The sequence below is a fragment of the Lithobates pipiens genome, unplaced genomic scaffold, assembly GCF_037356315.1.
Source record: "Lithobates pipiens isolate NorthernLeopardFrog02 unplaced genomic scaffold, aLitPip1_a1.2 Scaffold_28, whole genome shotgun sequence".
Taxonomy (NCBI): domain Eukaryota; kingdom Metazoa; phylum Chordata; class Amphibia; order Anura; family Ranidae; genus Lithobates; species Lithobates pipiens.
Genome location: NW_027507789.1, coordinates 160564500 through 160588992, shown reverse-complemented (window position 1 = coordinate 160588992; position 24493 = coordinate 160564500).

Here is a 24493-nt window from a genome sequence, read left to right as displayed (position 1 = left end):
ACTGCAACTCGAACCTCCCCAGCCAACAAACCCCCTGCCACCTTCTTGGACAGGCTAACCAACTCCCCCATCCCAAACGCCCCGAAGACGGCCAAAGAAAACGCCGCTGTGAACAGCCGCGTCTCAAATTCCACAGAGCACACCCGCTCCAGCTGAGCACAGATCGCCTGCAAGATGGCGAACGTAACCGGCCTCCGCGTATCCCTCGTCCCGTGCTGCCACCTACCACCCTTCAGCGCCTGACGAACCCAAAAACCCGTAGTCCAGTCTTCCACCCGCAACAGCGTAAACAAAAACGTCAAACCTGCCGTATTCCGACCGAGCGCAGAAACCGACACCCCCCGTTCCATATTCCGGGCCACAAAATAAAGCACCAACAACCACCAATCGGAGCCTCGATCACGTACCCCAGCCTCCCGAACCAGACCCGACCTTTCAGACCAACCGTGGAATAGGCCGCCCAGGTGGGCGCGCTCACAGTCTGCCGGATCCATCCGGCGGCGACTCCAAGGGCAACCCCCAAATCCACTCCGGGAAATGGGCCCCTTCCGCCTCCGCGCCCGGAACCAGCTCCCTGAACCTGTCCCACTGAAAACGAGACGGAGTAAGCCCACTCGTGTTCCACACCCGGTATGTACACAGCGTAAGCAAAAACAGTCAACTGTAACCAACGAAGGACCCACTGCCGCATCACCCGCATCACTAGAGGGGATGAAGCCGACACCCGGTTCACCACCTGCACAACCCCCATGCTGTCGCAATGAATGCGCAACTTCAGATTCCTACACTCCTCCCCCCACAGTTCCAAAGCCAACACCACCGGAAACAGTTCCAACAGAACCAGATTGCCCAAAAACCCCACCGCTCCCCAAGCCTCCGGCCACGGCTCCACGCACCACTTGCCCCAGAAAAACGCCCCGTAACCCGCATAACCAGCCGCGTCTGGGACCAAAGCCAAGACAAAATTGCCGACCGGGCCCGCCATCCACATGGCCCTCCCATTGTATGAGCCCAAAAAACCCGTGCCAAACCCCCAAATCCTCCCGGTGCTCCCTCCCCAAGCGCACAAAATGGGTGGGAACGCTGACACCCACCGTAGCCGCCGACAGCCGCCGGCAGAAAACCTTCCCACGGGAATGACCCTACATGCGAAGTTCGGCTTACCCAAGAGCGACTGTAACGTCCACAACTGGACCTTGCGCCGGCCCCAAATAACCTTAATTTCCCGCTGCAGCTCGGCCAACTCGTCCTCCGGCAGCCGGCACGCCTTTGCCCGGGAGTCGATCACGATCCCCAGGAAACTCAGTTCCGGCCCTCCGTCTTACCGGCCGCCCAGGGAACCCCAAACCTGCCTGCGATGTGCTGCAACGTAGACAGAAAAATCGCACACACAGCGGAGGCAGGCGGGCCCACACAGAGGAAGTCATCCAAATAGTGGACAACTGACTCCAGACCCGAAGCGTCCCTCACCACCCATACCAAAACGGAGCTAAACGTCTCACAGTACGCACACGAGATCGAGCAACCCATCGGTAGGCACATAGCCACTAACACTTGTCACACCAGTGGCACCCCAACAGCCGAAAGCTAGCCGGATGACCCGGAAGCAGCCAGAACGCCGATTCCACACCGGCCTTGGCCATCAGCGCCCCCCGGCCCTAACGTCGCACCCACCGTACCGCAGCGTCAAACGACGTGTAAGACACCGTGCACATCCCAGGGTCACTGAAATCATGCACGGAGCCCCCGTGAGGAAAAGACAGGTGAAGAATAAGCCGAAACATCCCTGGCTCCTTCTTGGGGACCACCCCCAACGGGGAAGCCACCAAGTCGGGCCACGGGTTATCCCCAAACGGCCCCCCCCATGCGCCCCCACGCCACCTCCTTCCGCAGCTAGGCATCCACCACCCACGGATGTTCTAATGCGGACTACAAGAGTTCCGCAAGCCGCGGCACCCCAGGCAGCGAACACGGAATCCTGAAGCCAACCCGAAACCCCGCCACCAGCAAACGCGCCGCCACCCCGTCCGGATACCAACTCAGAAAAAGGGGGGCATCCTTGCCAGCATCACCGGCGTCCTCCCTCTCCTGCGCAGCATCCCCGACTCGCTTCCCCTTCCGGAAGCACCGGGACCACATGTGAGTCCCGCCGCAACCGTAACACCCGTGCTTGAACGTGCACGCTCCCCCGAACTTGCAGGCCCCCTCAGTGTACTGCCAGCAGACCCCCCCACTTTGTACCGGCCGGCAGCCCCCAAGGTAGGCGCACTCCCGCCCCCCCCCGAAGAAACTGAGACGGGGGCCCCCGCCCACGACATAAGCCTCATCCAGAGGCTGATGCCCTCGTGGTCCCAGCGCAATTCCGACCGCACCGCCTTACCCTGCCGGAACTGCTCATCGTACCGGAGCCACGCCACCCCCCCATAAACCCGACGGGCCTCCCCGATCGCAACCATATAACAGAAAAGCGCCCAGCAATGCTCGGGGCTCTTCTCCCCAATGACGCTATCCAAAATGGCAAGCGCCCGGAGCCAATTGAAAAAGTGCGCGGCATCAGCCGACACCACCGCTTCCCCAGCGGCCCCTCGAAACATACATACCCCTCACACCGCGCCGCGTCGGCCAACCGAACCATGTCCGACCGCGCCACCAAATCATGTTTGATTTGGTGGCGGAAATTCCGAAAAACTGTCCGCTGAAACTTTGTTTGAGCGAACAGTCCGCCCGTGTGTAGGCTTGTTCGACAAACTAAGTTCCGCGCATGCTCAGAAAGGCTTAACACGCCGAAAGTTATAATGCAGTGTATAGGACGTCGTATTTTTCGTCCCGTCGTACGTGCCGTTCACGTCATCGCGCACGGTTTCAGCAAACTGTTCGTTCGTCGTGTGTGGCCATGTCCGTCCATGCTAATTTTGAGCGGACTGTTTGCCGAAACTGTTTGACGGACAAAGTTGGGCGAACAGTCCGCCCGTGTGTACGCGGCCTTACCTGACTGTGTGCTCCTCTCCGGTGTTCTCCGCTCCTCTCCTGCACACTGCTCTACTCCTCTTACTTCCTGTTTCCTCTCTCAGGTGCAATGGGAGAGAGAAGACAGGAAGTGACATCTGAGTCAACTCAGATGTCAAACTGCCCGGTGTGGTAAAATTTCCTGCGACTCATAAAAATTCCTCACCCCGTCACTTCCGGTGCGGCTCCGTCACTGTACAGCTGACGGCGGGCCTTTACTGCGCATGCGCCAAGTCCGTGATATTAACGGCGCATGCGCAAGCCCTTTATTTCAGCGGTGGTTAAAAAATATACACGGAGACTTGCGGGTGGGCAGGCGGAGCTGAACAGATGCTTAGGACGTCAGCAGCAGCCCCGCTCATCCCACTAACATGCCCCTGAATCGTGTCTTTTGCTTGTATTCTTTTGCTGATAGGTGCCCCTCATTCTATTAGACGATGCATAGTGAGTGTTGTAGTTCCAGGGACCACGCCACTGATATTTAAACGTAGGTTTGCTAAAGATTTATTTGATATGTCTAAAGATTGAGGAATTTTTATAAGTCGCAGGAAATTTTACCACACCTGGAGATCATGTGACAAGCCCCCTACAGGTCACAGGGTGGGGCATGACGAGTGCTTATTCTGAGGAACAGTGCGCACTGTCTAATAAAGCGTCACTATATGTCTGTGGAACTACGAGCCCCAGTGTGCACTGCCTACAAAAATGAGTATGTTTGTGGAACTACAACGCTCTCTATGCACTGTGTAATAAAGTGTTAAAAATGTCTTTGGAACTACAAGTCCCAGTATGCAGTGCCTAATAAAGTATTATAAATGGAACATACTGAAAGGATTGTCCATAGACTTTAACAGGGAGTTGGATTTCCCATAGAGAATAACAGAAAAAAATGGAATGCCCATAAAGAATAATGGAAACAAAATATTTAAATTAATGACAATCTTTAGACATATCAAATAAATCTTTAGCAAACCTACGTTTAAATATCAGTGGCGTGGTCCCTGGAACTACAACACTCACTATGCATCGTCTAATAGAATGAGGGGCACCTATCAGCAAAAGAATACAAGCAAAAGACACGATTCAGGGGCATGTTAGTGGGGTGGGCGGGGCTGCTGCTGACGTCCTAAGCATCTGTTCAGCAAAGCCCGCCCACCCGCAAGTCTCCGTGTATATTTTTTAACCACCGCTGAAATAAAGGGCTTGCGCATGCGCCGTTAATATCACGGACTTGGCGCATGCGCAGTAAAGGCCCGCCGTCAGCTGTACAGTGACGGAGCCGCACCGGAAGTGACGGGGTGAGGAATTTTTATGAGTCGCAGGAAATTTTACCACACCGGCCGTAGTAACACATACTACAGCGCTTCAGAAAGCGCCCTGAGGCAGGCTAAACGCCCGCAAATGAAGCGCCACGTCTGCAATCTCATGATTGCATTGACGTGGCGGTTCCCATAGTGCACTGTGTCCGGCGCTCGAGCACAGTGCACTTCCTTAAAGAACTTTTTTTTTTTAAAGGGGCAGTTTTAAAACTTTTTTTTTTTTTTTTTTACATTTTTTTTATTTTATTTTTTTGTGACCACACAGAAGGGGGGGGCGGCGCCCGGGCGCCCCCTATGGACGGGCCGCCACTGCTGGGGGTGCAGGATGGGATTGAACGGGCTCTGCGGGTGTGGAGGGGCCCTTAAGGCTAAGGTGGTCATCCTTGCGGGCAGTGGCGGTGTCTTTGGTCTTTGACGGGGTAAAGAAAATTAGGTGATGGAAGTGTGTGGGCAGGGCCGCTGATAGGCCAGTACAGCTGACCCTGTTGTACCGGGCCCGACCAGCAGGGGGGCCCGGGCAACCTGAACAGAGAACTAATGTAAAAAAAAAAAAAGAAAAAAAAATGCTCCAGCCACCATGACCAAACGTTGTTCCAACCAACAACAAACCGCCCCTACCCCACCAAATCTTTTTATTTTTTTATTCCAATAGCTCAACGTGTCTATGTAGGTGGCGGCAGGGGAAGGGACTATTTCTCCTATATCGGGTGCGGAAGAATGTCAGAATCTCTCTTCCGTGCCCGCGTCCTCTATAGTGCCTTCCCTGGCCCACGGAGTGATTCCTCCTCCTCTGCTCTGTTCTTCACTTGGCCTGAGAGAAGAAGCAGTGAGGCGAGTGGCGGCGCCGGCGGGGGAGAAGAAAAAAAGAGGCATCTGACCAGAATAGTTTGTGGGCACTTGCAGTTCAGTCCAGGCAGCAGCAGGATCAGGGAGGAAGTGACTCCTGGGGCTCGGCTAACACAGGTATGTGCTTGCTGGGGGGGGGGGGAGGATTCAAGATCCATTACTACTGCAGCAGCATCTATACATTATGGCATTGGCGGCATGGGTGGAACTGTCTGCAGGTAGTACATGCATTATGGGCCATAAAGCATGTGCTGCTTGCAGACAGTGCCACCCATGCCGCCAATGCCACAATGTGCTGCAGGCAGTGCCACCCTTGATGCTAATGCCATAACACATGTGCTGCCTGCAGAGACAGTGCCCCCCATGCCACCAATGGCATTATTGGCAGCATGGGTGGCACTGTCTGCAGCACAATATGGCATTGGCGGCATGGGTGACACTTTCGTCAGGTAGCACATGCGTTATGGCATTAGTGTCGTGGGTGGCACTGTCTGCAGCACATTACAGCATGGGTGGCACTGTCTGCAGCACAATATGGCTTTGGCAGGATGGGTGCCACTGCCTGCAGGTAGCACATGCGCATGTGCTGCCTGCAGAGACAGTGCCACCCATGCTGCCAATGACGTAATGTGCTGCAGAGACCGTTTCAAGGCGGGTCTGGGGAGGGGCCAGGGGTGGAGTCTGAGGTGGGGCTGAAGGAGGGACCAGGGGTGGAGCTGAAGGGGGCCCCATCAGGTAGGCTGTACGGGGCCCCATGATTTCTATCAGCGGCCCTGTGTGTGGGGGGGCTCATAGGTGGTATGTCCCCCTTTTGGTGTATCCCAGCGGAAGGGTAGGCTGGGATACGGGTTTGGTGACACTGCGGGAAAGTGGGTTGTCTCCGGGCTGTTAAACGGCCGGAGGCCTGGTATGGTAAAATTTTGGTCCCGCAGTGTATTGGGAAAAAGGTAACGTTAAATGGAACCGAGGTACCGTCAAAGACCAAACGACTGGGAGTTGTAATTGCTGTTGCAATATAAGTATTTTTCTATTATAGCAATAAAGTTATTTATTTTATTTTGGTTGAAGTTTTTTGGTTAAATAAAGGCTGCTATGGCCAATTTTATACTCCAAACTCCGGTGTGGTCTATTTATTGGGAAAGGGGTAAGGTAAAATGGGAAAGGTAAAGGTATGGGTAATGAAATGGAATATTTACGGGAAGGGGTGTAATTACCGAATGCATAGGTCATGGAAAAAGATTGAGAAACACCGACATAGAGGAACCCATCTCTCCATTTTCCTCCTGCAGCCGCTGAATGCCTGTGGGAGGGAGAGGTGGAGAAGCGGCGGCAAATGGAGAAATTGGTTCCTTTACATGTAGCCACCCACTTGCAACCGGGCCCTGTTCCGCCACCAAACTCGGAGTAAAGGGCCCTGTCAGGGGGGCCCTTCATGGTTTCTTGCATCGGGGCCCTGAAGGTTCTAGTTACGCCACTGTGTACATGACACTGTGGTAGAATAGGTCGGGGGTCTGCAGGATGGTGGGGCTATGGAAGGAGTGACTGTGGACAAGGAGGCTGTGGAATAGGCCGCTATGGCAGCTTCATTGGAACGCAAACTACTCTGAGCCTGGGTGACAGAGGATGAGGAGGATGAGCTTTGTTATCCACTCCACCAATTCTTCTGCATGTTCTGGCTCAATAACATGGCCAGCAGCAGAAAAAAAGGACAAGCGTGCCCCATGGCCACCTGCAAAGGATACACCATGTCCACGACCAGCACTGTTAAATGTAGACACTGACCCTGCTTGCCCTCTTTTAGTGGCCTGTGAGTGTCTGCCTCTCCTTGGTGGCCTTCCGGACATGATGTATATTTTTTTTTGCAATGTATATATATTTTTTTGCAACACCACACTGCACTGTATTGTATACTGTGTACGCCACCAGAAAAGTAGTAGCAACTACACTACGGCACTGTATTGTGTAATGTGTCCACCACCAGAAAAAGTAGTAGCAACTGCACTAGGGCTGCACTGTATTGTGTACTGTGTACACCACCAGAAGTGTAATAGCAACTGCACTATGGCTGCACTGTATTGTGTAATGTGTACACCACCAGAAAAGTAGTAGCAACTGCACTACGGCTGCACTGTATTTTGTACTGTGTACACCACCAGAAAAGTAGTAGCAACTGCACTACGGCTGCACTGTATACAGTGTACACCACCAGAAAAGTAGTAGCAACTGCACTACGGCTGCACTGTATACAGTGTACACCACCAGAAAAGTAGTAGCAACTGCACTACGGCTGCACTGTATACAGTGTACACCACCAGAAAAGTAGTAGCAACTGCACTATGGCTGCACTGTATTGTGTACTATGTACACCACCAGAAAAGTAGTAGCAACTGCACTACAGCTGCACTGTATACAGCGTACACCAGCATAAAAGTAGTAGCAACTGCGCTACAGCTGCACTGTATGTGTAATGTGTACCACACCAGAAAAATAGTAGCAACAGTACACAACAGAATGCACTGTAGATATAGGCTACACTGGATGCTGCGGAGTATATATATATATATATATATATATATATATATATATATATATACCGTATATACTCGAGTATAGGCCGACCCGAATATAAGCCGAGGCCCCCAATTTACCCCCAAAAAAACTGGCAAACTTATTGACTCGTGTATAAGCCGAGGGTGAGACATGCCTGTCCATCCCTGTGTGTGTGTCCGTCCATCCCTGTGTGTCCGTCCATCCCTGTGTGTCCGTCCATCCCTGTGTGTCCATCCATCCCTGTGTGTCCGTCCATCCATCCCTGTGTGTGTGTGTGTGTCCATCCATCCATCCATCCCTGTGTGTGTGTGTCTCCATCCATCCATCCATCCATCCCTGTGTGTGTGTGTCTCCATCCATCCATCCATCCATCCCTGTGTGTGTGTGTCTCCATCCATCCATCCATCCATCCCTGTGTGTGTCTCCATCCATGTGTGTGTGTGTGTGTGTGTGTGTGTGTGTGTGTGTGTGTGTGTGTGTGTGTGTGTGTCCAGCCTACCTTTGTCCCGAGCCTCCGTCCCGTGCCTTGCCTCCTTGCCTCCGTCCCGTGCCGTGCCTTGCCTCCTTGCATCCGTCCCGTGTCGTGCCTTGCCTTGCCCCCGTCCCGTCCCGTCCCGTGCCGTGCCGTCCCGTGCCCTCTTCGTCGGCGGCCATTGTAAAGTTCAAAAGCTGCGCCGCCGCCTTCGCCTGTGATAGGCGGAACACTGAATTTCCCAGCAGCCTGTGTTCCGCCTATCACAGACGTCGTATCATCCTCGTCCGTAGTACGAGGATGATACGATGTCCGTGATAGGCGGAACACAGGCTGCTGGGAAATTCAGTGTTCCGCCTATCACAGGCGAAGGCGGAGCCGGAGGCGCGGCTTTTGAATAGAATGGCCGCTGTCTGTCTGCTCGACACGCTGATCGAGCGGGCAGACAGCGATGACTCGAGTATAAGCCGAGGGGGGCACTTTCAGCCTCAAAAAAGAGGCTGAAAATCTCGGCTTATACTCGAGTATATACGGTATATATATATATATATATATATATATATATTTATATTAGACTGTCTGTATATATATCAAATACACCACCTGAAGTATATTAGTACACCATGGAATGCACTGTAGATATAGGCTACGCAGGATGCTGCAGAGTGTACACATATATATTATACACACACACACACATACATACTATACTGACTGCATATATATATATATATATATGCATATATATAGATATATATATTAAATACAATGCCACTAACTGAATAACCTGCCTGCTTAATCTAAATCAAGCTATCTCTCCATCCACACCAACAGCACTACACTGGGCCGCCATGTAGGCAGCCTTATATAGTGTGGGGCGTGGACTTAGTCCCCCTGAGATATGATTGGCCCCCTGCTTTTGGCCAATTATGGCTCTCGTAGCAGTGGGCACTGGGATTGGCCAAAGCATGCAGGTCAGGAGCATGCTTTGGCAAATCATCATACAGGAATGCACTGCAATCTCACAGTGCATTATGGGCCGTTCCGCAGCCCACGAACTATATTCGGCAAACAGGCGAATGTTTGACCCGAACATCAAGCACATACCTAATATGCACTTTACTGCTGACCGCCCTGTCCAATGAGGCCAAAATATTGCCTTCCACATGCTGGTAAAGAGAACCTGCCACCGAGGTACAGCACATTCCACAAATTCACGAAAGGGGGCAGAGTCTGCAGAGTCTGCAGTGATCTGCAGAGATCTCGCAGTGCATTATGGGGCGGTCCACGGGTGCTCAAATTTTCCACGAACGCCCATAATGTTCGTTCTTCGGCGAACGGGTGAACACCCGATGTTCAAGTGGAACTTATGTTCGACCCGAACATCAAGCTCATAGCCTTTTCGCAGCCACCTAGACCCTGGATGGAATATTGGTCAGTAGGCAGCCCTTGAGGATGATTTTTTAAAGAAAATGCGTGTGATTTCTTCTATCCTGTAAGTGCAACTCATTTAAGGGATTAAATTGTGTTTTAATACTATATTTAGGGGTGCGCCTCCCGCCCCCCCCCTCCTTTTCTGTTGTTTCTTACAGGGTTCTGGGAAACACTCTGGGGATGACTGCTACCTGAATTATTATTATTATTATTATTATTATCAGTCCTTCTGCACAATATATACACCTATATCAAGGACTACAACATTTCCTGCCACTGCAGTGCTAATCATCCGATTGTTATGCCTATTTTTATTTCTTATGCCACGTACACACGATCAGACTATCCGGCGGACTTAGTCTGGCGGACAAACCACCAGACTGTCCGCCGGACTTTCCGACCGACTGGGCCACCGCTTGTAAATGAGCTGGAAGAAGGCGCGGAGGCTCGGCAAGAAGAACCGAAGAGGGGGACAAGACCCCACGAAGAGGGGGACAAGACCCCCGAAGTCGAAAGAAGAGGGCGGCGACGAAGAAGAAAGATGAAGAAGAAAGCCGGGCTCCTCCGCTAGTAAAAGAGCTAGCAGAAGATAGTGGAGGAGTCCGGCGAAAAGACCCCCCAAGACGGAAGAAGACCCCCGGAGCTGTGCAACAAATTATTTTTAACCCTTGTATGTTGTGTTTTATTTACTTTTTTTTTCACAGGTGAATGGGTAGGGGTACATTGTTCCCCATACTCATTCACATAGGATGGGGGGTGGTATATGAGGGCCACCTTATTAAATGGGGCTCCTGGAATCCGATAAGCCCCCCACCCGCAGACCCTGACAACCAACGGCCAGGGTTGTCGGGAAGAGGCCCTTGTCCTCATCAACATGTGGACAAGGTGCTTTGGGGTGGGGGGTGGCGCGGCATCCCCTTCCCCAAAGCATCCCCCATGTTGAGGGCACGCGGCCTGGTACGGCTCAGGAGGGGGGGGCCCTCGCTCGTCCCCACCCCATTTCCTGAGCGGCCGGGTAGCGTGCTCGAATAAGGGTCTGATATGGACCTGGGGGGGGGACACCCATGCCGTTTTTTCAGCGTAGGGCTTCCCCTTTAACTCCATACCAGGTGACGGGGCCAGCGACGTGTCAATCTCGCCACCAAAGGCGGCGACATTGACTTCCTTCGCTAGTCCGGTCTACCTGGAGCCGCACTCAAAATTAATGGACTATTCTCCATGCGCGGGAAAGTCCGTTCATTTCAAAAGTACGGCGGACTAGCACACACACAGCCATATTGTCTGCTGGACTGCGAGTCCGGTGGACAAATTTTGATGCAAAACTACTTTCTAAGTCCGCCGGACTTTTGGTCCGCCGAAGCCAACACACGGGGGGACTCGAGTCTTTTCCGCCGGATTGTTTGAACGTGTGTACGCGGCATTACACCTTAAAATGGTTTTAAAGGCAGAAGGTTTTTGCCTTAATGCATATGCCTTCTACTTACACGAGCCCCATCTCGATCCAGCAATGTTCATAAGAGCAACGGCTCTGCTGGATCTCTCTCAATGGCTCACACAGGATTGACAGGCAGAGAGCGGGGGATGTCCATTCACAGGAACATGGCTCAGGACTGCCTCCATAGCAAGATCCAGGGGAGAGGAGCCAGGACCACCAGTTGGGGGGACCCAATAAGAAGAGGATCAGGGCTACTCTTTGCAAAACCATTGCACAGAGCAGGTATAATAACATGTTTTTTAACCAGTTCCCGACCAGCGCACGCCGATGTACGTAGGCAGAATGGCACGGGCAGGCATATTGGCGTACAGGTACGTCCAATCTTTAATGCCGCCCTGCCATCGCAAGCGTGCCGGCAGCGGCACGCTCGCATGCTGGTCGGGTCCCGCGGACTCGATCGCCGTGGGCATACCCACGATCGTCTCAGGCCGCGTACACACGGGTGGATTGTATGGCCTACTTAGTCCGTCATACAATCCGACGGACAGTCCGTCATACTTTAGAATGAACGGACTTGACCACACACGGATGCACAAACAGTCCGTCGAAAGCTTGCGCGATGACGTGTACAGCACGTACGACGGGACTAGAAATAGGAAGTCCAATACACAGCAATGCAACCTTCCGCCGTGTAAATCCTTTCTGAGCATGCGCCATTCTTAGTCCGTCGAACTAGCCTACTCACAAGCGGATTGTCCGCTGAAACCAAAGTATGACGGACAGAATTACGGAAATTCCGAAATACTTAGTACGCCAGACTGCACGCTGAAAAAGTCCGCTGAAGCCCACACACGAGCGGACTGTCCGCTGAAATGTGTTTCGACGGACTAAGTAGGCCATACAGTCCGCCCGTGTGTACGCGGCCTCACAGGGCGGCTGAACGGAGAGATGCCGTTGTAAACAGCATCTCCCCGTTCTGCCTAGCAACTAGTAACGCTGATTTCTGCTCCATGTGATTGGAGCAGTGATCAGTGTTCACTAAATGAAAGCCCAGCCCCCCAACAGTTAGTAGCACACCCCTAGGAACACTTAACCCCTACACTGCCACCCACTGGTTAACCCCTTCACTGCCAGTGTCATTTACACAGGAATCACTGCATTTATATAGCAGTGATTGTTGTATAAATGACAATGGTCCCAAAAATGTGTCAAAAATGTCCGATGTGGGTTTCCCAAAAAAAAACTGACAGCTCCGGTCGGGAGCCCCTGTACTAACCGTGCGAGGTTGGTCCAGCGATCTCCCCTCGCTGGGCTGTTGTGTTCCTACGCCAGAAGACTCCGATCAGTGCTCTCTGGCATTGGCTGAAAGCACTGATCGGGAGACGGTTAGCTGCTGGTTTTCCAGCATGCACTTTCAAGCGGAGCCGGCTTCTGTTGGACAGATGGACATACACACGGGCAGAATGTTCACTGGTATTTTTTGTACTGGCAAAGTTCTCCTGATATTCTGCCCGTGTGCACAGGGCTTTACGATTGTGTCTATAAATGTTGGGATATGTTCCTGACCCTCATTAAAATGCAAGAAAATGACTGAATGAGCAAAGAAATGTTTTCAAAATTAGAGATTAAGCCAGTCTAATCGTCTCCTGTCCACCTATGTTTTTATCCAGAAAATCTGGAATAAGGCCAGGGAGTTGCAGCAATTTACAGGTTTCTACAGCCCCATATACCCTGAGCTAGCAAAGCTGCAACAATGCCCGAGGTCGTGTAAAATGAGGATAACCTATCTTTATCAGGTCTTTAAAAATGGTACTTTATGTTCCTTTAAAGAACTGCGCTTTTAATTTTTCTTGCCAAGTTCCCCAGGGTTCGGCCATGAAGTAGCAACAATCCCCTACGCCAGTATTTAACATGAGGGCCGAATCGGTTTCCACAAAGGGCTTTATCTCATGTTGCTATGCAAAGTTGCTTAATGACGTCCTTCCCTCTGAAGGTGGGTGAGAAATGGGAGAGGGATCTTAGCCATTTTGTAGAGGATCAGTGGGCGGAGGTGCTAGAAGCAATACCCCAATGCTCCCTTAATGTGGCACAAAGGGTCATGCAATTATACATTTTCCTGAGGGCACACGGTACCCTGATTAAGCTGAACAAAATGGGCATCCTAGATACCCCCACATGTAGTAAATGCCCAAGGGACCATGGCTATCCAATCCATCTAACCTGGAGATGTCCCAATTTACACACTTATTGGGCAGGGGTGTTGCATACATTAAATACTGTATTTTAAATTCTCTATACAGCTTGATCCTAAACCGTGTCTTTTGTGAATTTTAGATGATATCCAACTAACTATTGTTCATGCCAGAGAAGCTGTAGCTAGAGCTCTCTTTAAAGCCAGAAGAATAGCGCGTTAGTACTGCAAGTTGTATGGGCAAAACTCTCAGATTGGAAAAATACATCTACAAGCACAGGGGATCTTTGGGGACCTTGGCTGGATACCCCAGGGCTGAGTCCATTGGATTTGGTGATGTATAGGTTACTCATTGGTTGAACTATGTCTACCAGGTAGGAAAATCTATTTGTGTACTTGTTAGTAGCAGTAGCGGACTGTGGCCGTTAACTATGTAATTGGTCTTAGATGACAAAACTGTAAATTCCCTACTATTAGAGCCCTTTCACATTGCAGCCACGGCCTTATTAGCGGTCATGCGCCGCTACTTTTAACGGTGCTTTACCGTTGTTTTAGCAGTGCTTTTCGGCTGCTAGTGGGACGCTTTTAACCTGGGGGGTGAGTCATAAGAGGGCCAATGAGAGCTGCAGGGTTGGAGGCGTGCCTCTGTGTGTGTGTAAATCCAGGAAGTGAGCAGGCAGCAGCTTCAGCTGCCCACAGTTAAAATTGTTGCAGCCAGATTCAGTGGAGGGAGATTTCTGCAGCATATTTGGCAAGTACAGAATCACAGTATAGATAACATAATATGCAAAGTGGTTGGAGGGAAGCTTCAGAATGGCAAAGGTGATTTTATTACAAATTATGTGAGCAGACAGCAGTTCCTCTTGAAGCCCAATTGGAGCTTATTTCCTATACATGATGATTGGGCTGACAGCCGGTGTGCGGCTCCTTATCCTTTTGGATATCTAGTTCCAGTAGGCTGGGCAAGCCCTGTTGGATGCCGGCACTCAATGGTATCTGAGTCACAGGGCTGTAGTATGATTGGACTTGGAGCAGCACTATTTTTTTCTAGGGTTACATATTGTAATTTATTGTTAACCATTTGACCTCTGAAAGATTTTCCCCCAGTTCATGACCAGGCCATTTTTTGCGATACTTTAACTGACAATTACGTGGTTTTGCGATGTTGCACCCAAATAAAATCGATGTCCTTTTTTCCCACAAATAGAGCTTTCTTTTGGTGGTATTTGATCAACTCTGCGATTTTTATATTTTGCGATATAAACAAAAAAAGGCCAACAAAATATTTTTTACGTTCTGCTATAAAACATATCCATTAAAAAAAAGAATTGAAATAACATCTGTTCATCAATTTAGGCCAATATGTATTCTGCTACATATTTTTGTTAAAAAAAATAAATAAATAAAAAATCGTGATAAGCGTATATTGATTGGTTTGCGCAAAAGTTATCACATCTACAAGCTATGGGAATTGTCTTTTTTACTAGTAATGGCGGTGATCAGTGACTTATAGTGGGACTTTGATATTACAGCGGACAGTTGGGACACTAAAGCCCCGTACACACTATCAGATTGTCTGCTGAGTTTTTCCTTCAGATTTACCAAAACCATGTAGTAGAAGGGCCTGCCTGATTGCATACACATTGAAACTCCTAAGGTTTGACCTCATATTATATGGTTTTGGTTAATCTGAAGGAAAAACTCAGCAGACTATCTGATAGTGTGTACGGGGCTTAACTGACACTTTTTGGGGACCAGCTACACTAATACAGTAATCAGTGCTAAAATTATGCACTGTTACTGTACTAATGATACTGTCTGGGAAGGGGTTAAACACCTGGGGTGATCAAAGGATTAATTGTGTGCCTAGCCAGTGTTTGTGCTCTGTGGGGGAGGTGCTTTTACGAGAGGAAGGCATGTATCCATGCCTTTCCTCCTGTTTAAATAGGCAGATCATCATTCTGGCTCTCTGCTTAATGATCGGCGGGTGCCGGCGGACATCGAGTCCATGGTACCTGCAGATCAGCTCCTGCTGTGTCTAATCACAGTGGGAGCAGGTTGCTGGCGGCCCCAGAACCGGAAGTGTTGATCACATACTATGTACGTTATGTGGCGCAGAACGGCCGCCCTGTGCATTGTATGTATGGTAGGTGGTCATAAATAGATTAAAAATCACCTTTCCTTTTCATTCTGCAGCTGCTGTAATTTTCTGTAAAATGCAATTCAATATGGCACCAGTGACTTACAGAACACCCACAGAAATTTAATTTCCTGCTTTTGTGATTGGCTGATTTTTTTTTTAGTGTCTGGAGTGTGGCATGAAGTGGCAGCTGGATACTTATTTGAAGTAACCTAAATGAATGTAAAAGATGTCAGTCTATGGTATCTAGAATGTTCAGAAGCCTCACGGTGTATTAATATACGTTATCTGTAGCATTCCCTCGGTATACTCAGCTCACTGGAATTTCGAACATTGTGCTGAAATGCTGGTTCAGTTCATTTTCGAGCTTGCGTGACAAGTATTTTCCATAGACTTTACTGCAATCTAATGCATATTACATGACTGCCTGAGTTTGTGCTGTTCTTTTAGCCTTAGGGGATCAGATAGGGTAGACTGCATTGACCTATTTGATCTGTTAGGCATTCTCATGAGGGAAATTTCCAATAAAATGTGCAGTAGATGCTTGCATAGAATCACCTTTTCTCGGAACACTGTAACTCTGTAATCTTACAAAGACTATAAAAATGTAATAATTAGACAAGTGGCTGCAATGAGGTGGGAGGGGATTAGCAGCACTAAGAGTGCAAAACAGGGAAACAATGTATTTTCTAAAACAAATAAAATAAAATTGTTTTTTCATACACACCATTTTAGGAAACAAAATAACAACCAGTTAGGGCCGGTTCACACTGCAGGCGATGCGAGGCGACACCAACTTGCCTCGCCGCGACCTGCCGCGACCTCAGCGGCAACTTGCAGATGACTTCTGTATAGAAGTCAATGCAAGACGCACCGAGGTCGCCCGAAAGTAGTACAGGAACCTTTTTTCTGAGTCGGAGCGACTCGAGTCGCTCCTCTCAGAACGGTTCCATTGTACAGAACGGGGGCGAATTGTCAGATCGAGGCGAGGCAAGTCATGTCGCCTCGCATCGCCCGCAGTGTGAACCGGCTCTAAGGGTAAGCAACCTTTTGAGCACAGTGTGTTGAAAAGAAATTGAGTGCCGATTTTATAAGAAAAAAAGTCAACTTCACACTCTCAATTGTAAAAAGAATTTTTTATAAAGTAAATGCTGTAAACGAATTGAGTGATAGTGACAAATTACCGTTCTGAGCTCTCACATCTCAGATCAGCCCCAATTCCTGCAACTCCACACTTCAGCCCCGATTCCTGCACCTCCACACCTCAGATCAGCCCTGAATCCTGCACCTCCACACCTCAGATCAGTCCAGATTCCTGCACCTCCACACTTCAGATCAGTCCAGATCCCTGCACCTCCACACTTCAGCCCCGATTCCTGCACCTCCACACCTCAGATCAGCCCCGATTCCTGCACCTCCACACTTCAGATCAGTCCAGATTCCTGCACCTCCACACTTCAGATCAGTCCAGATTCCTGCACCTCCACACCTCAGATCAGCCCCGATTCCTGCACCTCCACACCTCAGATCAGCCCCGATTCCTGCACCTCCACACTTCAGATCAGTCCAGATTCCTGCACCTCCACACTTCAGATCAGTCCAGATCCCTGCACCTCCACACTTCAGCCCCGATTCCTGCACCTCCACACCTCAGATCAGCCCCGATTCCTGCACCTCCACACTTCAGATCAGTCCAGATTCCTGCACCTCCACACTTCAGATCAGTCCAGATTCCTGCACCTCCACACCTCAGATCAGCCCCAATTCCTGCACCTCCACACCTCAGATCAGCCCCGATTCCTGCACCTCCACACTTCAGATCAGTCCAGATTCCAGCACCTCCACACTTCAGATCAGTCCAGATTCCTGCACCTCCACACTTCAGATCAGCCCCGATTCCTGCACCTCCAAACCTCAGATCAGCCCCGATTCCTGCACCTCCACACTTCAGATCAGTCCAGATTCCTGCACCTCCACACTTCAGATCAGTCCAGATTCCTGCACCTCCACACTTCAGATCAGTCCAGATTCCTGCACCTCCACACTTCAGATCAGTCCAGATTCCTGCACCTCCACACTGCAGATCAGCCCCGATTCCTGCACCTCCACACTGCAGATCAGCCCCGATTCCTGCACCTCCACACTGCAGATCAGCCCCGATTCCTGCACCTCCACACTGCAGATCAGCCCTGATTCCTGCACCTCCGCAGATCAGCCCGATTCCTGCACCTCCACACTTCAGATCAGCCCCGATTCCTGCACCTCCACACTTCCGATCAGTCCAGATTCCTGCACCTCCACACTTCCGATCAGCCCCGATTCCTGCACCTCCACACTTCAGATCAGCCCCGATTCCTGCACCTCCACACTTCAGATCAGCCCAATTCCTGCACCTCCACACTTCAGATCAGCCCCGATTCCTGCACCTCCACACTTCAGATCAGCCCCGATTCCTGCACCTCCACACTTCAGCCTCGATTCCTGCACCTCCACTCTTCAGCCCCGATTCCTGCACATCCACACTTCAGATCACTGTACCCCCCTGCTCATCTGCCCCACCACTGTACCCCCCCCCCCCGGACCAGGACATAGCCAGGAAAGGATCACATGGCCCCTATCACATGGCCCCTATTCTTCAAACCTGGCTAAAACTGTTGCACAGTACTGTAGAGAAAAGATTGCACATACAGCTATGATGGGAAGGGGGGGGGGGGGGTGACACTTATCAGGTGAGGCAGCCATTTTATGAGATTGCGTTGGCCCAGAATCAAACCAGGACCAACTGCTTGGAAAGCAGCTATGCTCACCAATGATCCACTAATGCGAGGTAGCATGTCTTTGGAGTGTGGGAGGAAACCAGAGTACCAGGAGGAAATCCATGCAAGCTGGTCAGGATATGAACCATGGACCCCAGTGCTGCAAGGCTAACCACCAAGCCTCTGTGCTGCCCATATGCAGCCTCTGTTCTCTAAGGCCTGCCCCTGCTGATCAGGGTAAATCAGTGATGTACACTTAAAGCGCTTAGAAAGATGAAGCAGCCATCTTGGGCACACTAAATAGAGCCATTTAAGCTAACAGCATGGCTTTGGGCTGTAGGAGGGAACCCACACAAGCACAGGGAGAACATGCAGACTCCATGCAGACAGTGTCCTGATCAGGATATGAACCATGGACTCCAGTGCTGCTAACTACTAAGCCTCTGTGCTACCTGATCTTAAAGCAGAACTTCACCTATAAAGGGAAGTTCTGCTTTTTTTCCTCTTCCTCCTTCAGCTTTAAATCTCCTAAAGGACCTGGAGATACAGGTCCATATTGCAGAGTTATGAATATTTCATATTCTGTCCTGTAGGGGGAGTTTGTATGAACTGTTCTCATTCCACCAAACCTACAGGTGAACTGTCCATGCCTCCCCCATGCTCATGAAATTCTTTCTTTTCAATATTCTGTCCTGTAGGGGGAGACTCTGAATGGTTCTTATTCCATCCACCCTACCCATGAGCCGTCCATATTTCTCCTTCATTCTCCTTGGGTTATGATATTCTTAAGTGACATAGAGATGCAGATCCTTTTTGTAGAGTGACCTGGAGCTACAGAGTCCTTCAGCTGTTGTAGGCAAAGGGAAGCCCCCCTGACAAGGCACCTCCCCATGTCGAGGGCATGTGGCCTGGTATGGTCGAGAAGAGGAGGGCAGTGCATGCTCACCCTCCTTTCCTGGCTTGCCAGGATGCATGCTCAGGAGGGGGTCTGGATTTTGGGTGGCAATGTTTTTTTTTTTTGTTTGTTTTTTTGTTTTTTCCATTGGGTTCCGCCTTTAATGGGTGTAAAAAATGTGGCTGAAAAATTGGAAAAACCTTTTAGGTGAGATCAGTAGAGGAAGCATTGGTACAGAGACCTGTCTTGGTACAGCTGTACCTGGTCCCTGGGAGAACCGATTACTATTTCCTCCAGATAGCTGAGTTGGCAGATGCAGTTAGGTCATGGATGTTTCTTTGGAGCCGTACCTGGTCCTTGGGAGGGCTGATGGGGAAAAGCATTTGTTTACTGGATAGACAACCACCACCAGTGTGGGGACCTGTGTCGGTGCTGCTGGGAAGACCATCTGTTTACCTGGGGGGCTATTAAAGGCATTTCTATGTTTCTTCTTTTAAAAAGAGCCCATTGTCCTGTCTTTAAAATCATTTCCAATAGATTTATAGAGGGCTGGTGGGAAGACCCTTCAGTAAGCCTATTTCTAACATTTGGTATTTACAAGTTAAACCATATTTTTTGCTAGAAAATTACCTAGAACCCCCAAACATAAAATATATATATATATATATATATATATATATATATATATATATATATTTTAGAGAGAATCTAGAAAATAAAATGTCGATTGTTGCAATATTTTATGTCACACGGTATTTGTGCAGCTATGTTTTAAATGCAACTTTTGGGGAAAAGGGACACTTTCATGAATTTAAAAAAAGTAAAACAGTAAAGTTAGCCCATTTTTTTTGTATAATGTGAAAGATGATGTTACGCCAAGTAAATGGATACCAAACATGTCACGCTTTATAATTGCACGCACTCGTGGAATGGCGAAAAAAGATGATAAAAAAATCTCCATAGGCGCCGCTTTAATTTTTTATTTTATTTTTTACGGTTACCAGGTTAGAGATACAGAGGAGGTCTAGTGCTAGAATTATTGCTCTTGCTCTGACGATCACATTGATACCTTATATACACCTATGCGTTTTCTTTGCTGCATGAGCTTGCGGGGACGGGGGTGTTTTAAAACAATTTTTTTGTTTTTCTTATTTTATTTATTTTTATATTATTAAATTGTGTTTTAAAAAATAAAATAAAAATTGATCACTTTTATTGCTGTCACAAGGAATGTAAACATCCCTTGGGACAGTAAGAGGTGGTGACAGGTACTCTTTATGGAGGGATCGGGGGTCTAAAATACCCCAAATCCCTCTTTTGCACTTCAGAGTATTCAGATCGCCAAAAACGGCAATTCTGAATACTCTATATATTTTTAAATCCTGTGCCATTGGCAGCCGAGTAAACAGAAAGTGACGTTGTGATGTCGCTTCATGTTTACATTCAGGAGACTGGCACAAAGCCATTTCCGGATTCGTGCCAGTCTGTCTCTAGCTCCCGGATGTGGCGGATCGTGGATCGGGTCTCTCGTTGGGACGGAAGGCCCGGTCAGAGTGGCGGGAGGCGCCGGGAGGGGGAGGTTGTCCCATCCCGCTTCTCCGGGATAACAAACGAGCAGCTTTTAGTCGCTTTGGTTGTTATCCCTGGAAAGCCAATCGCCCACTCTAAAAAACTTGCAGCTGTGGGCATCATCCTGGTATATCCTCCGAAAGCCGAGGCTGCATATCTGCGAACGCTTGGCGGTAAGGGGTTAAACATCAAATCTCGGTGTGCCTTTTAGCTGTAGGATACTCGTCACTGACCGTCCCTGCTTGACGCGTTTTGCCCCCCCACTGGGCATCTTTAAAAGCTCAAGTTGTGAGAGCATTTCAAATTAAATGTTTTCCTTTATGAGAGCTGTATTCTTTTTTTTTCCAATAGATTTTATTGAAATCGAAAGAGAGCTGTCTTAATTGATTGGACACAAGTTGCTCTGACTTTTGAAAACGTTCCTGCACTACTTTTGATTTCAAAGTTGCACTGAAAGTCGCGTGAATTTCATGTTGGAGCAGTGTGAACCTAGGCTTAGACTCCATTCGTAAGGTTGAGTTAATAGCCAATCAAAAAAAAAATCCAATAAAGCTGGAAGAAGCCTAGTATTGTGGCTACAGCATTGTGCAGGTGGGGGAGAAGGTCACAAAAGTGAAGCTATTACGGTAAAAGTTGGCCCCAAGCCGTTTAGAGCTTTTCTAGGTATAGTAGGATACTGCCAAGCATATGTATTCGGGTGGCAACCCTAGGCCAGAAGTGTGTGTGTCCAACTTTGCTACTATAGCAGCTCGACTTACTGATCTCACCAAAGGGAGCAAATCCACCATGGTGAAATGGAATGAAGAGGCAGAGAGAGGTTTTTAAGAGATGAAGGCAGTATTGTTTAAGGGACCAGTGTTACTCATCCAGAAATTCAGTCAAGAATTCCTAGTACAAACACGTCACGGATGTTGGCCTGGTTGTAGTCTTGTCCTGCAGATTACATGAGAGATTACATGGCTCTTCCGAGAATTTTGAGCTTTGTGTCAGCAGAGCACTTTGCCCTGTTTATAAGGAGCCCACTAAGCTCCCGATACAGAGCAGGAACCTCTGACAGTAGAGTGGAGTGCCTCTGGTTACACATAAGTGCAGCATACTGTACATTATAGCATACCTGCCAAAGCAACCCTCCTCAAGCAATGCAAATCTCCCTCGTCTCCCATTCACGACCACTAGCAGGTCTGCTTCTGGGTTTGGTGTCTTCAGCCAGCTTGATTGGCCAGCTCAGGTTGACGTAACTCCCACACTTGCACAAGGCAACATTTTTTTATTTTCTGCATCTGAGATACATTTTTTTCATATGGCTATAGAATAAAATAACACACGCACCTCCACATACCAGATGATTAAAACTTGTCTAATAAACACACATCTGTATTATAGAATACAACGAAGATGGGACACTGAGGAAGCCAGGACATGGTTAACTCAGTCCAGCAGAGTAATAGCAGAAAGTGTGCAAAGTACATTTTTTACATTCATTAAAATTATTATATTGTATCTGACAAAATGGAACAGTTTGTTTTTATAATATTGCAGATTTTATGAGGCATAATTAAGGTATAACTGTATGGAAATAGCTGTGCTTTCACTAAAAATGATCCCTTTGTACTTGTTGCAGCAGCATACATGACATACAGATAAAATGCTGAAGAGAATTCCTTTTTCCAGCTATATTGTTTGAAGCTTCCTGTTGTGCTCTGAACAATCTGTTCCCGGTACACAGATTGCTTATTCAGCTCAATGCAGAACGAGCCTCCCTTCTCCCAACAGCTTGATTCCAGCAAAGATAGATGCACAGGGCCTCTAGCTGGAAACAGGATTTATCTCCCAAGAAGGTTACCCATCTTATTGATATTTTTTTGTAGGCTACGGGGTCAAGTACAAGTTTAGCGAAAGTGCAAATATGCCTGACTGGGGTATTGCCCATGTTACCGCTGCCGTATCACTTCCCCAATTACACATTTTAACCTGAGTTTACCAATAGCAGAACTTATATTAAATAACCATAACAATTTAGCCAATATAATTTCTTTTTATATGTTATATTCTCTATATCAGGGTTTCTCAACCAGGGTTCGTGGAACCCAAGGGTTCCTCCAATGGTTGCTAGGGGTTCCTTGAGCAATGAACAATCATCTGTAGGGGGGACATTCTTCCCCAAGACCATAGATGTAAGGAGCACTCTTCCATTGATCATTACACCAATGTATTATGAGTTGTAGATATAGCTATTTTTAACAGGGGTTCCCTGAGATCGAAAGTTTTTTTCAAGGGTTCCTCTGTGTTAAAAAGTTTGAGAAAGTCTGCTCTATATAACCAAACATAACAGCCTGATGTAACTAACTGCTCTTCTACTAGGTCTTAGGTTTTTGAAGGCACACTCAACTGAACAACCAGCCACCAACTTGCATCTCCACGGCCCCCAGCAGCAATGTCACCGGGTCCAGGACAATTGTTTATCAATTTGCCACCCGATACAGCCCACTAACCAATCACATATTGCTTCTGACATTTATTAGGGAAGCTACACCCATACCGGAGATAGGCCCAACCCATCATTCTCCAAAGAGCATAACCATCCCCGCCTTCAAAAACCTTGGGACCTCTGCCCCCTGCTATGACATCACCAGTCCCCCCCCCCCCCCATACTATACCCATCAAGAAAAAATACCCATATATCCCTCTCTGCAGCATTTCTTGTCAGAAACCACAACTTGAGGGAACAGCAAGTAGATTGTGATTGCCAAGTTATGGTCTAAACAGCCTAATGTGCAATGTTTGCAAATTTCAATTATATAATGTGCAATGTTGTTGGTGCTATTCTTATGATGTTTTGTACCATTAAAGTTAGATCTTTTAATACAATTTTTCTACAATAAATTACATTTTTATATGTATATTCTTTATTGCCCATAAAATCCCACCATATAACAAGTGAAAGGGAGGGTGGGAAAAGCTTGTCTGACACCGTCTCTGCAACACCTCCCCCTAAAAGACCCCTAGGACCACACCTTGCCCTCCACCAATGAGATAAGGCCTTTTTTCCTCTTTACAACCAACCAATTAGATTCATCCCCTATTACTACAGCCTAGATAGGCAAACCCAGTCATGTAGGCCAGTGGTCATCAACCCTGTCCCCAGGGTGTCCCCAGGGCCCACTAACAGGCCAGGTTTTATGTATTACCTTGGGGAGATGCAGACTAGAATACTGCAATCACTGAGCAGCAAATGATATCACCTGTGATGTATTTCAGTTATCTTGCAAACCTGGCCTGTTAGTGGGCCCTGAGGACAGGGTTGATGACCACTGATGTAGGCCTTCCACTTATGCTGTGCATACAGCTCCTGGTCCGTAGCTTTAAAGTAATACTAAAGGCACTCATTTTTTTCCATTTTGGATTGAGCAAGGAAGGGTTATAAGCCTTGTCGTTTTTTTTTTTTTTTTTTTCCCATCTGTGTTCCATTGGGACGTTTTCCCTTCCCATCCCGTAGCCAAAACAGCAAGTGAAAGGAAATACCTCCAAAGTGAGAGAATCCCTGGTTGTCACCAGAACAAGTTATCCCCTGACCCCTGTTCTGGTGACAACCCAAAATTTGGCATTTTCGTTCACTCTCTGATAATGGTAAACAGCAAAAAAATAGAGGGTGAATGTGCCTAACGGAGACAAGACAGTAAGAAAAACCTGACAGGTGTTCTAACCCCTCTCCACCATATCCAAAAGCAAAAAAATAAAAAATGTTCTGTTTTTTGTTATACTTTAAATTGAACCTGTGTTTTCCCCATGCACTAGTTCATTTTATTTATTTTTTTTAAAACAAATGTGCTTTATTAGAATCTCTCAGGGTAAAAGCAAGTATATAACATGACATAATACA